The sequence below is a fragment of the Chiloscyllium plagiosum genome, unplaced genomic scaffold (genome assembly GCF_037043375.1).
Source record: "Chiloscyllium plagiosum isolate Xiang-an unplaced genomic scaffold, Cpla_swu_hap1 HiC_scaffold_27, whole genome shotgun sequence".
Lineage (NCBI taxonomy): Eukaryota > Metazoa > Chordata > Chondrichthyes > Orectolobiformes > Hemiscylliidae > Chiloscyllium > Chiloscyllium plagiosum.
Genome location: NW_028270165.1, coordinates 91,469,467 through 91,482,617, shown reverse-complemented (window position 1 = coordinate 91,482,617; position 13,151 = coordinate 91,469,467). Strand labels below are relative to the sequence as shown.

The 13,151-nt window shown below is 46.3% G+C and overlaps 4 protein-coding genes across 12 annotated transcripts in view; 1 reads left to right on the top strand and 3 right to left on the bottom strand.

The window, feature by feature from the left end:
- LOC148145001 (uncharacterized) overlaps nt 1–13,151 on the bottom strand; it is a 197,924-nt gene that overhangs the window by 86,780 nt on the left and 97,993 nt on the right. The window lies entirely within an intron of this gene.
- Nucleotides 1–13,151, top strand: part of LOC148145003 (endogenous retrovirus group 3 member 1 Env polyprotein-like) — a 467,418-nt gene that overhangs the window by 382,216 nt on the left and 72,051 nt on the right. The gene's annotated exons all lie outside the window — the stretch shown is intronic.
- Nucleotides 1–13,151, bottom strand: part of LOC148145004 (uncharacterized) — a 74,645-nt gene that overhangs the window by 16,721 nt on the left and 44,773 nt on the right. The window contains 1 exon segment of the mRNA XM_087975646.1: nt 12,266–12,546. The gene's annotated coding sequence lies outside the window, so the exon portion shown is untranslated.
- LOC148145005 (uncharacterized) overlaps nt 1–13,151 on the bottom strand; it is a 162,643-nt gene that overhangs the window by 110,066 nt on the left and 39,426 nt on the right. The gene's annotated exons all lie outside the window — the stretch shown is intronic.

Below are 13,151 nucleotides of genomic sequence, written 5' to 3'. Positions count from 1 at the left end.
TCAGAAGGCTCAGTGTCGGCGAAAAATGGGAGGAAATGTTGCTTTCGCAAACAAGGAAGCAGCTGGCAGTGAAAGAGAATATACGCTAACACTTTGTTCACGCACAAGGCCGGATAAGGCAAGAAATAGACAAGAGTAATGGGCGCCACCGCGAAAGAATGGAGAGACAAACCGATCTTTTGAGGATCAGCTTGGAACATCGGGAGGGGGTGGAGGAGGAATGTGAATGAGGGAAAGAAGCTGAATGTACTGGAGCAAGGTGGTAGAAGAACAGAGGATGTAAAACCGGCTTGAAGCTGCAATGAGGAATATTGCATGTGCTGTACTTGTACCTGTTGCAGTTACTGGTGGGAATCGGTTGCATTTTAAACATCAAAACAGGAGATATCCAGCCCTCCCCCTTCCCAATCTCTATCCTTCAGTCCCTCCTCACCCGGGTAACTAAGACACATACCTGAGTTTCCGGAGGCTGCTCCCTCCCTGCATTCACTCCAGTTGCTACAAGTGACCAATTTCCCCTCCTCCCATCTCTGTCTCCCTCCCAAGATGAAGAGTCGGCCAGAGGGCGGGAGATTCACTTTGAAACTGACAGGGCCACTTCCGCCTTGTGACGTCACAAAGAAACTAGGGGCGGGGCGAGGAATAGTGACGGTTTAGGGGGCGGGGCATGGCTAACAGCGGGACGCCGCACTGCGCATGCGCTGCAGCACACGGGGAGGAGAACACACTTTCCAAAAAAACCCCTCCCTTCAGAGAATCCCCACAGTGTGGAAGCAGGACACTCGGCCTCACCGACCCTCCCAAGGGTCACCCACCCACACCCATTCCCCTATCCCCATTGCTCTTCATTTATCCCTGAGTCATGCACCTTACCTGCATATTAAACCTAATTTAGCATGGGGAAAAACAATGACTGCAGATGCTGGAAACCGGATTTTGGATTAGTGGTGCTGGAAAAGCACAGCAGTTCAGGCAGCATCCGAGGATCAGCAAAATCGACATTTCGGGCAAAAGCCCTTCATCAGGAATAAAGCAGAGCCAATCCACCCTAACCTGCACAACCCTGGGCACTATGGGTAATTTAGCACGGCCAATCCACCCTAACCTGCACAACCCTGGGCACTATGGGTAATTTAGCACAGCCAATCCACCCTAACCTGCACAACCCTGGGCACTATGGGTAATTTAGCACAGCCAATCCAATCTAACCTGCACATCCCTGGGCACTATGGGTAATTTAGCATGGCCAATCCACCCTAACCTGCACATCCCTGCGCACGATGGGTAATTTAGCATAGCCAATCCACCCTAATTCAACATGGCCAATCCACGTTTGATTAGAGTGGTGGTGGAAAAGCTCAGCAATTCAGGCAGCATCCGAGGAGCAGGAAAATCTTTGTTTCGGGCAAAAGCCCTTCATGAGGAATAGAGGCAGAGTGCCTGCAGGGTTCAGATCCGAACTCTGCTGGTTTAAAGGTGGTACGGAGTCTGTGTAGGATGAGTTGGTTACAGAGGCAGGCACCAAGGAAACAAACGTGGCTGTGGTAGCGAGTCTGTTTGAGGACATGGTCAAAGAGCCTCAGGGCAGAGGAAACGTGTTGGGAGTTGCAGTGGGAGAGGGATTCCTTGAGATTCTTGTAGAGAGAGGAGGAAAACTTCTTCAAGGCAGGCATCCTTGCAAGAGGATTCACTGGAGAGTTAAAATCAACTAGGTAAAAACAAGGACTGCAGATACTAGAAACCAGATTCTAGAATCACACAACTCCAGGTTGGAGTCCAACAGGCTTCTTTGGAAGCAGCAACTTTTGGAGTGCTGCCTCTTCATCAGGTGGTTGTGGAGGATAAGATCCTAAGACACAATTTAGAGCAAAACAGTCCAGTGTCCTGCCACTGAAATGGTATATTGAACAAACCTGGATTGTTCAGTCTTCCACCTTTTCAAATAGGTTACAGGTCTCATTACAATGTAAATCACAGAACTTCTTGTTGTCACCTTCTCAAGATAACAAGGTTTTATAGCAAAAGCTCAAGCCATGATTAAATGGCGGAGTGGACTCGATGGGCTGAATGGCCTTACTTCTGCTCCTATGTCTTATGGTCTTATCTCAGCTCAGACAATGCATTAAAGGTGTGAGGTCAGAGTCTGCCTGTATCCCAATCTTGAGTCAGACTGGTTCTGTTTCAAGTCGAATTTACAAACTATTACATGTATTGACTGCCTGCAGAGTTTTCCTTTAAAAAATGCACATAGAATGTATCTGCAAATATACATCTCTTCCCCCCCCCCCCCCCCCACACACACACACACAGACACAAACACACACGCACAAGTTTGTTGGGTGAATTTGTACTTGCAGAATTATGTCTTACTTTGCTCAAAAACTGCATGAATCCATGTAAGATTCTGTAAGTCAGTTTAACCATTGTGGCACAGACAGTCTCACACAGGGAGCTCACACCTTCAATACATTATCTGGGCTGACGCGACACCAATTGGTAAAGTTCACTTGAGGATTTAACTATTTCAAAAGGTTTTGCGATTTACATTTGAAAGAACTGAAACTATCATGGACATTCGAACAGATGAGAGACTTAAAATAATATATCCGGGTCTTTTTTAATATATAATTTCAGTTACATCACACTATAAACTGTTGTAATAAATTCTGTCTTACAATCTTATATTCCACAATCCCCTGATGAAGGAGCTGCACTCCGAAAGTTAGTGCTTCCAATTAAACTTGTTGGACAGAATTTCTCAAGTAGGGCACCATAAGAATCCTGGGAGACTGCTATTTCCTGTTTACTTCATAATGAACAAACATTAAGCACGATCACCTATTTATTTCTCATTTTGTTTCATTTTTCTTGTTTAATTCCCTGCGATGATGTGGGAGAATTATTAGATTTGGGTCAGCCATTTGGTCACATATTAAAGCCTGGAAACCATTTTGAATCTCAGCTTAGTGCCTGCTTGTTCAAGTTTGTGTTTCCCAGGCTCAGCGGAGACGGTTGGCCTTGCAGCTGTGCTGCTTCCTGATAAACAAATTCTTTCCTGACATGGGGCTTTATTTCCATCCCCCACAGTTGGCGAGTCAGGCAGGAGATACCCTGGTCCTGCCAGGTCACCGGTCGATATCCTTTGAGAGATGAAATATAGAGGGTGATTGCTGCTTTTGTTGTGTCCAAAATAAAGAGGAAAGCTGGCCAGGGACAAAAGTGCTGTTCGAAATGTTGATACAATTCTCCCTACTCAGCCACAAGATACCAGTGAGAGAACTCAACAGGGTCCTAGCGTCTGGACGTAATACTGCTGAAAGTTAGTAATAATGAATTTGCTTACCCCAGGGTTACGAGAGGTGAAACCCTATTTGAATGAATTTGGCATACAGGACACATTGGGCAACTATTAAAGACTCTGTTGTATTTCCCTGGGTTATGGACTCATGCAGAGACACAAACAACTTGTATTGAAAAGTGTTCGATTTGCAAATGGAACAAAGGAGAGGTATATAGAGTTTGCCCACTTGGTTAAGCAGCAATGTGTCACAGCCAGGATTTGTGAGGCTCAACTCCCTAACTTGGGCTGCTCTGGAATGGGAGTGCCTCATTAGCCTTGGAAGGAAGGAAGGAATAAAGAAAAGCTGACAAACTGAGATATGAAGCAAGTTAGAAAATGTTACAGAGAGACACACACAGGCAGACGTTTGCAGGAAAGTTAACACTTCATAATCTGGTTTCAATGCACATTAGCCTGGGTATGGTACTGATATCACAGGGGTCTCAAAAAGGGTACTCCCTCAATACTCAAACCAAAACATGGGTGCCCCCTGCTGGACTGGTTTGTGTTCATTCTTTGCTGCTGCATATTTCAGTTGATGATGTACATTATTGTTAACACTGGTGGCACCCAGATTTTCGGAAAGCAGCTAGGAAAAGATCTGAAGCATGTTTAATTTGTAAACAAACAAGGTGCATACTCGAAGAGGGATGCCCTGTGTTTGTTAACCACCTCCTTGCTTGGTCGGCCTTTTTAAATTGTCTACAACTTGCTTATATAGTATCACCTCGCGTACATTGTTATGAACATTGTCTAATAAGAGTAGATGTATTTAGTAGCTGAATCAAAACCATCCCAATGACTGAAACAGCTGACACTGGATTGTTGGACAAGTGGGAAATATTTGCAGTTAACCAAAGCACTTCAAAGTTTACAGTCACGGGTACGTCAAGCTGAAGAATTAGGACCGGGGCATATTAGAGCCTGCTTCCTCGGGCAGAGAGTTCTGCAGATACACTACTCTCTGGGAAAAGCAGCAGCCCTCACTTCCTCCTCCTCATCTCTGTCCTAAACCTACTCCCCCAAAGCTTGGGGCCTAGTCTCAGCCACCAGCAGAAGTGACTGGATAGGGTAGGGCTTCATCCTCTCAGTGCAATGAATTCCCACTTTCCACCAAAATCCCGGATGTACTCAATTAGTTGCTTGCTGTCTCACAAATGAAAGATTTCATTGTAACTTCTTCCGGTCCCAGGAAGGGCAAAGCATCTTTGAAAGCTGCTCTGAAAGCCCTGTCTTCACAACCACACTTCTGCTTTCACCGAAGACAGTTGGAGTCATACATGGAAATGTGTTGCTGGAGAAGCGCAGCAGGTCAGGCAGCATCTAGGGAACAGGAGAATCGACGTTTCGGGCATTAGCCCTTCTTCAGTTGGAGTCATACACCACACAAACAGATCCTTCAGCCCAACTCGTCTATGCCAACCATATATCCAGAATCAATCTATTCCATTTGCCAGTATATGGCCCATATTCCTCAAAACCCTTCCTATTCATGTACCCATCCAGATGCAGAGGGATGTGGGCCAAATGCTAGCAAATGGGACAAGATTAATTTTGGATATCTGGTCGGCATGGACGAGTTGTACCAAATGGGCTGTTCCCGTGCTGTATGACTCTAATCTTCTTCGGTGAAAGCAGAGGTGTGATTGTGAAGGCTGAAGTTTAAGAGCAGCTTTCAGAGATGTTTTGCCCTTAATGGGAGCAGAAGTTACAATGAAATCTTGCATTTGTGAGACAGCAACTGAGTGAGTAAGTTAAGTACATCCGGGATTTTGATGGAAGGTGGGAATTTGTTGCACTGTGGGGATGAAGCCCTACCCTATCGAGTCATTTCTGTTACTGGGGAGACCAGGCCTCAAGATTAGGAGAAGCAGATTTAGGACCGAGATGAGGAGGAACTGCTTTTCCCAGAGAGTAGTGAATCTATGGAATTCTCTGCCCATGGAAGCAGTAGAGGCATTTTAACTAAGAGAGACCTTTGAGGGCAGATTCATAGCTCCTTGAAAGTGGAATCACAGGTCGATAGGATAGTGAAGATGGTGTTTGGTATGCTTTCTTTTATTGGTCAGAGTATTGAGTACAGGAGTCAAGAGGTCATGTTGTGACTGGACAGGACATTGGTTAGGCCACTGTTGGAATATTGCGTGCAATTCTGGTCTCCTTCATATCGGAAAGATGTTATGAAACTTGAAAGGGTTCAGAAATGATGTACAAGGATGTTGCCAGGGTTGGAGGATCTGAGCTACAGGGAGAGACTGAATAGGCTGGGACTGTTTTCCCTGGAGCGTCAGAGGTTGAAGGGTGACCGTACTGAGGTTTATAAAATCATAAAGGGGCATGGATAGGATAAATAGACAAAATCTTTTCCCTGGGTGGGGGAGTCCAGAACTAGAGGGCATAGGTTTAGGGTGAGAAGGGAAAGATGTGAGAAGGGAAAGACATGAGAAGGGGCAACTTTTTCACACAGAGGCTGGTGTGTGTATGGAATGACCTGCCAGAGGAAGTTGTGGAGACTGGTACAATTGCAACATTTAAGAGGCATTCGGATGGGTATATGAATAGGAAGGGTTTGGAGAGATATTGTTTGGGTGCTGGCAGGTGGGACAAGATTGGGTTGGGATATCTGGTCGGCATGGGACGGGTTGGACCAAAGGGTCTGTTTCCATGCTGTACACCGCTATGAATCTAAACTCAATACACAGTTGAATGGGTATTTGCAATGGTAGGGGAATGAAGGGTAGTTGGGACAATGCAGGGAGGAGGAGCTGAGTTGATGGATAGATCAGCCATGATTTGAATGAATGGTGGAGCAGGCTGGATGGGCCAAATGGCCAACTCCTGCTTCTATTACTGTGAAACTATAACCCTACATTTCCCATGGCTAACCCACCTAACCTACACGTCCCTGGACATTCTGGGCAATTTAGCATGGCCAATCCAAATCAAGGCCAGTCAGCAGTATAGTGATGTGGAAAATGAACATCAGAGTGTGATAGAAAGGGACAAGGGGAGTAAATATACCAGCAATCAAACTGGATTTTAAAGGTCACAAAAATTGAAACTAAAAACAGTGTGTCTGAATGTGTGCTGCATTGTAACAAAAGTGAATGAGTTGACTGCACACATTGAAGAGAATAATTATGATCCGAGACTCCTTACAGAGACATGGCTTCAGGATGGCAAGGATTGGATCCTGAATATCAAGGGGATAGTCAGATGGGAAGCTCGGTAAAGGTAGAGGGTTGGCACTGCTTATCAAAGCACTGATCACAGGGTAGTCTGGTGTCACCTCGGATTTCAGGTCCTGATTTCTCTGTCCTCTGTTGATCTCCCTGTTCCCTATTACCCCTTCTGGAACAATAAAACATTCAGTCATCATTCCCCAACCCACAATCTCCCAGCCTGTCAACCATCCAGGCACAGAGTTTAGTCATAACAGGGAATTAAACAAGAAAAATAAGCATCTATTAGAAATAAATAGATGCTTATGCTTAATGTTTGTTCATTCAGAAGTAAATCAGAAATAGGGCTCTCCCAGGATTCTCATGGTGCCCTACTTGGGGAATTTTGTCTCCCTTCCATCTAACTATTAGCACCCAGCTATGATTTACAACAATATTTACAACAGAAGTAAGGCACCTGTTCTCAAATAGGCAGAGATATACTGATGTAGATTTTTGTTTCTCTTTCGTGCAAACACACGCACACATCCATGGGGGTGAATTTGTATGTGCAGGTTCGGGGGGATTGGCTATGCCAAATTACCCATAGTGCCCAGGCACGTGCAGGTTAGGGTGGATTGGCTATGCTGAATTATTTAGTGCCCAGAGATGTGCAGGTTAGACGGGGTAAATGGAGAGCTACAGGTGTAGGGGAATGGGTGTGGGTGGGTTAACCTTCAGAGGGTCAGTATGGAGTCTTTAGGCCCAGTGGCCTGCTTCCACACTGTGAGGGTTCTCTGAAGGGAAGGGGTTTTGCAAACTGTGACTCGCCTCTTGATATGTTGATGTCACAGCAGGGAAGTGGCCCTGTCCGTGAGTGAATCTCACTCTGTCTGGGCAACTCTTCATCCTGGGAGGGAGACAGACATGGGGGGGGAGGGGAAATCTATTCACTTGTAGCAACTGGAGTGAATGCAGGGAGGGAGGAGACTCCACAAACTCAGGTATGTGTCTTAGTTACCCGGGTGAGGAGGGACAGAGGGATCGACGTTGGGAAGGCGGGAGGAGTAGATAGCTTTTCTGTTTTGATGTTTAAAATGCACCCGATTCCCACCAGTAAGTGCAACAGGTACAAGTACAGCACATGCAATATTCCTCATTGCATCCTCTGTTCTTCCTCCACCTTGCTCCAGCACATTCAGCTTCTTTCCCTCATTCCCATTTCCCCCCACCCTGATGTTCCAAGCTGACCCGCAAAAGATCTGTTTGTCCCTCCATTCTTTCCCGGTTGTCTTTTGTGAGTTTTGAAAACTTTCCCAGTCCTCTGAGGATTGGAGTTGGGAGGTTACGTTGTGCACTCTCCAGGACATTTATTTGGCTACTTTTGGAGTAGTGTGTGCAGTTCTGGTCTCTCTGCTAGAGGAAGGATGTTGTGAAACCTGAAAGGATTCAGATAAGATTGACAAGGATGTTGTCAGGGTTTGAGCTGAACAGGGTGGAGCTGTTTTCTGTTGAGTTTTCAAAGGCTGAGGGTGACCCTACAACCGTTTATAAAATCATGAGAGGCATGGAGAGGGTAAATAGAAAAGGTCTTTTCCCTGGAAGGGTCATAGGTTCAGGGTGAGGGTGAGATTTAAGAGGAACCTAAGGGGCAACTCCTATATTCAGAGGGTGCTGTATGTAAGGAATGAGCTGCCAGAGGAAATGGTGATGGCTGGTACAATTACAGCACTTAAAAGGCATCTGGATGGGTATCTGAATAGGAAGGGTTTAGAGGACATAGGCCAAATGCTGACAAATGGGACTGGATTAATTTAGAATACCTGGCTGGTACTGATGAGTTGGACCAAAGGGTCTGTTTCTGTGCTGTACATCTCTATGACTCTGGCTTTCCACTAACATTTGCCACGTCAATAGGTCCACTTTCTCTCTAATGTCGGTGTTAATGGCTTGACATCTCATTTTGCTCCCACCTTCCTGGGGACGTTAACCATTTCGTGTCTGGTTCTTCCTCAAGAAGCTGCATTCCCAATTCACCCTGAATTATCACATTTTATTTGCTTCCCAAAATCAGACCTGCTCACTCTCAGCGGTATCCCAGTGTTGTGAAAGATATTAACTTTCAGGTGGAATTATCCAAAATGCAGAGAGATGTCAGTCTTGATGTTTTTGCTTTTTCTGCCCCTGTAAAATTTACAATTTCTAACAATACTAGCTCCTCATTCACTGCTCCATCTGATACACGACATTGGAAACTCAGTACAGGAGGCTGCAAAAAATGAGCAGCTTTAAAACAAAAACCTCTTGGAGCTCAAAACTTTCAATGAGAGCCTGAGTCTTGCAGTAAGTAAGTTCAGGTAATCTTTATTGTGACCCAACTTTGTTACAGCTTCAGATTCCACCCCCGCACCCCCCTCACCAAAAAGACGTAGAAAAAGTTGCTGTTTTTTTAAATAAGCGCTCACACGGCCACCCCCCTCCGCCTCTCTTCCTCTACTATTGGTCAGCACCGAGTTGTCCCTTTGTAATTGGTTCCTTGCTACAGCCGTAACCCAAAGGAAATACTGCCTCACTCACCAATTTCAACCCATACCTTGATTCCAAGTAAGTTTCTCTCCACCTGGTGCCTCCGCAGGTGGGAGGAGCAGGTGAAGCCTTTCCAGCACTCGGGGCAGCTGAAGGGCCTTTCCTCTGTGTGGACCCGCTGGTGGGTCAGCAAGTTGGAGGCCTGGGTAAATCTCTTCCCATACTCAGGACAGCTGAAGGGCCTCTGCCCCGTGTGGACCACTGGTGGGTCAGGAGGTGGGAGGCCCGGACAAAGGCCTTCCTGCACTCGGGGCAGCTGAAGGGCCTTTGCCCAGTGTGGAGCCGCTGGTGCCTGAGCAGGTTCGAGGAATTCCTGAAGTCTTCTCAAACTCGGGGCAGTTGGGAAGAGTGTCAATTCAGGGTGAACCTGCAATGCAGCTTCTTGAAGACCCAGACACAAAATGGTTAACGTCCCCGGGAAGCAGGGGAGCAAAGTGAGACATCAAGGTATTAACATAGACACCAGAGAGAAACTGAACGTAAAGATGTGGCAAATGTTTGTGGAAAGCCAGAGTCACAGATATACAGCATAGAAACAGACACTTGGATCAAACTCTTTGGTGCTGACCAGATATCCGAAATTAATCTAGTCCCATTTGCCAGCACTTGGCCCATATCCCTCTGAGCCCTGCTCCGGATGGCGGCCGTCTGGTCCACAGAGCACCTGCGCAGTTTGCAAAACATCTTCCCTTCCGAGAAGCTCCATCGTGTGGAAGCAGGCCACTCGGCCTAGGGAGTCCACACCGACCCTCCAAAGGGTAACCCACCCACACCCATTCCCCAACCGCTCTGCATTTAACCCTTACTAATGCACCTAACCTGCACATCCTATGGCTAATCCACCCTAACCTAGACAGATGCCAGCCAGACATCCTAAATTAACGTAGTTCCATTTGCCAGCATTTGGCCCATATCCCTCTAAACCCTTGCTATTCATATAGGCAGATGCCTTTTATATTGTCATTATGCCAGCCTCCACGACTTCCTCTGGCAGCAGGTTCCATACATCCACCACCCTCTGCGTGAAAAAGTTTCTACTCACTTCCCATTTCACCATTCCGATGTTCTTCTAGTTCTGGACTCCCTGATCCTGGGGAAAAGACCTTGCACTGATCCATGCCCCTTATATATTTTTATAAGGTCACCCCTCAACCTCTGATGCTCCAGGGAAAATATCCCTGGCCTATCAGCCTCTCCCTGAACATCAAAACGTTCCAACTTTGCCAACAAGCCTTATAAAAGTTTTCCCATCCCTTTCAAAGTTTCACAACATCTTTCCTATTGCAGGGAGACCAGAACTGAATGCAGTATTCCAAAAGTGGCCTAACCACATGTCCTGCACAACAGCAACAGGACTTCCCAAATCCTGTACTCAATGCTCTGACCAATAAAGGAAAACATACCAAGGTCTCTTTGTTCTGCAACACTCCCCTTAACTGTGTAAGTCTTGCCTGGATTGCTTGACCAAAATGCAAACCTCACATTTCTCTAAATTAAACTCCACCTGCCACTCTTTGGCCGATCAGCCCATCCGATCAGTTCTGATTTATCGCTTTTTCCTCCCTTATTCCAGAGAAGCTGAAAATCTCCATCCCACACACTCTCCCTCCATTCTCAGTTTGCTGAACCTAATCCCTGCTGTACCTCATCCTGAAGGGTCTGGTTCATGTTGATTAACAGGCCTACACTCACCAGGGGGGGGGGGGGGGGGGGGATCTAATTGAAACGTACATAATACTGAACGACATGGACATTTGAAAGATGTTTCAATTGGTAAGAGAGACTAGGACCAGAGGACCTTTTGGAATGGAGAAAAGAAAAAACTTCAGCCAGAGAGTGGTGAATCTATGGAATTCCTTGACACAGAAGGCTGTGGAGGCCAGGTCACTGAGGATATTTAAAACTAAAATAGATAGGTTATTGAGTATCAAGGGGATCGAGAGGTATTGGGAGAAAGCAGGTGAATGGGGTTGACAAACTGATCAGCCACAATTGAATGGTATGAGCAGACCTGATGTGGTGAATGGCCAAATGTCTGCTCCTGTCTTATAGTCCCTTACTGTCCTGGACATAGTGAGAGAGTTGGGAGGAGTAGGTCAGTTGGTCTTTCGAGCCTGCACCAGCTTTGAACAGATCATAACTAGATATTAATCTACCTACATCTAGGTGGATAGGCTGCGATGTTTTCAGTGGAACACAGGAGGTTGAGATGCAACATTATAGAGAATTATAAAACCATAGATGAGGTAAATGGCAGGTGTCGTTTCAAGATTAGGAGCAAATTTTTAAGGTGCGAGGAGAAAGATTTTAAGATAGATATGAGGAGCACCTTTTTCCTTTGAGAGAGTGGTTTGTGTGTGGAATGAATGTCCAGAGGAAATGGTGGATGCAGGTACAGTAACAACGTTTATAAGATGTTTGGATAAGGACATGAATAGGAAAGGTTCGGAGGGATATGGGCCAAACACAGGCAGGTGGAACAAGTTTAGTTTGTGAACATAGTCAGCACGGACTAGTTGGGCTGAAGGGTCTGTTTCTGTGCTGTCTGACTCTGTAACTGTTCTATACTGGTCTTGAAACCATTTTCTTGCCTTCCCCCAGAAACATCCACCTCTTTGTTGTTCAAAAATCAGAGGAGTTCAGCCTTGAATATATTTAATGACACCCCACCCCACCCCTCCCCCTCCCCCGAACAGCAGGAAGGCATCCCCACTTCTGAACTCAATTCCTCTTGCTAATATAACACTTGCCTTGCTGATTGCTTGCTGCACCTGTCTCACAACAGGCAGTGACTGGTGTAGGAGGACGCTGAGGCCCCTTTGTACATCCACACGGCATTCCCGATGAAGGGCTCGGGCCCGAAACGTCGAACTCCTGCTGCTTGGAAGCTGCCACACTTTTTGACTCTGATCTTCAACACCTGCAGTCCTCACTTTCCCCACATCCCAATATATCTCCATTTAAACAATGCACTTCCTTTCTGCTGTTTTTTCCCCCCACAGCAAAGGCTATAACTTCACACTGTGGGACTGTTTTTGCCAATTGAGACACTGATCTGGATCAACATTTCCTGAGTCTGGTCCTCCCTGGATTCACTGTCTTTACATCCAGTTGTTGCGAGTCAACAACCGAAGCCCACAATGAAATAAAGAAATGGAAAAGAGAGTGCCGTACTCACAATGTTAAACAGAGGAAGGAAGTTGTAGTCTGGAGTGAAGCTCAATCTTCTTTCAGAGAGAGAGGTGCAGCAGCTTCAGAAGCTCATGGGACAACTTCCGCATTCAGACAATAGTGGATGTTCTCATTGGCAGGAGGACTACCCTACTTCCGGTCCTCCAAGGCTCCCCATTAGCTTCTAAAGAAGGTCGCGCCCCGTTGCAGCGGACAGCTAGGAGCATGCGCCGTTCTTGCTGACACCGAGGAGCATGCGCTGTACACTCTGTGGCAATGCTGCAATTACTGACAAATTTAAGTGTCCAAATGCCAATAGGAGAAAAAGAAACGGTAGAGTCAATATTTATTTATTTAGGACTCGACATAACCAAACATGCTCCTCACTATTTTTGCTACTCACCTTGCCGACACCCCTCATGATTTTACAAATCTCAATAAGGTCACCCCTCAACCTCCTCCACTCCAGTGAATAAAGTCTCAGCCTCTCCTTATAACTCAAACCCTTCAGTCCTGACAACATCCTGGTACATCTTTACCGAACCTTCTCTAATAGTATTCTTCCTATAACAGGGCGACCAGAACTGTACTCTGTTCTAAAAGTGGCCTCACCAACATCCTGTATAATTTCAAAATGATGTCCCAACTCCAAGATTCAACTGTGTGGGCGGCACGGTGGCACAGTGGTTAGCACTGCTGCCTCACAGCGCCAGAGACCCGGGTTCAATTCCCACCTCAGGCGACTGACTGTGTGGAGTTTGCACGTACTCCCAGTGTCTGTGTTGGTTTCCTCCGGGTGCTCCGGTTTCCTCCCACAGTCCAAAGATGTGCAGGTCAGGTGAATTGGCCATGCTAAATTGCCCGTAGTGTTAGGTAAGGGGTAAATGTAGGGG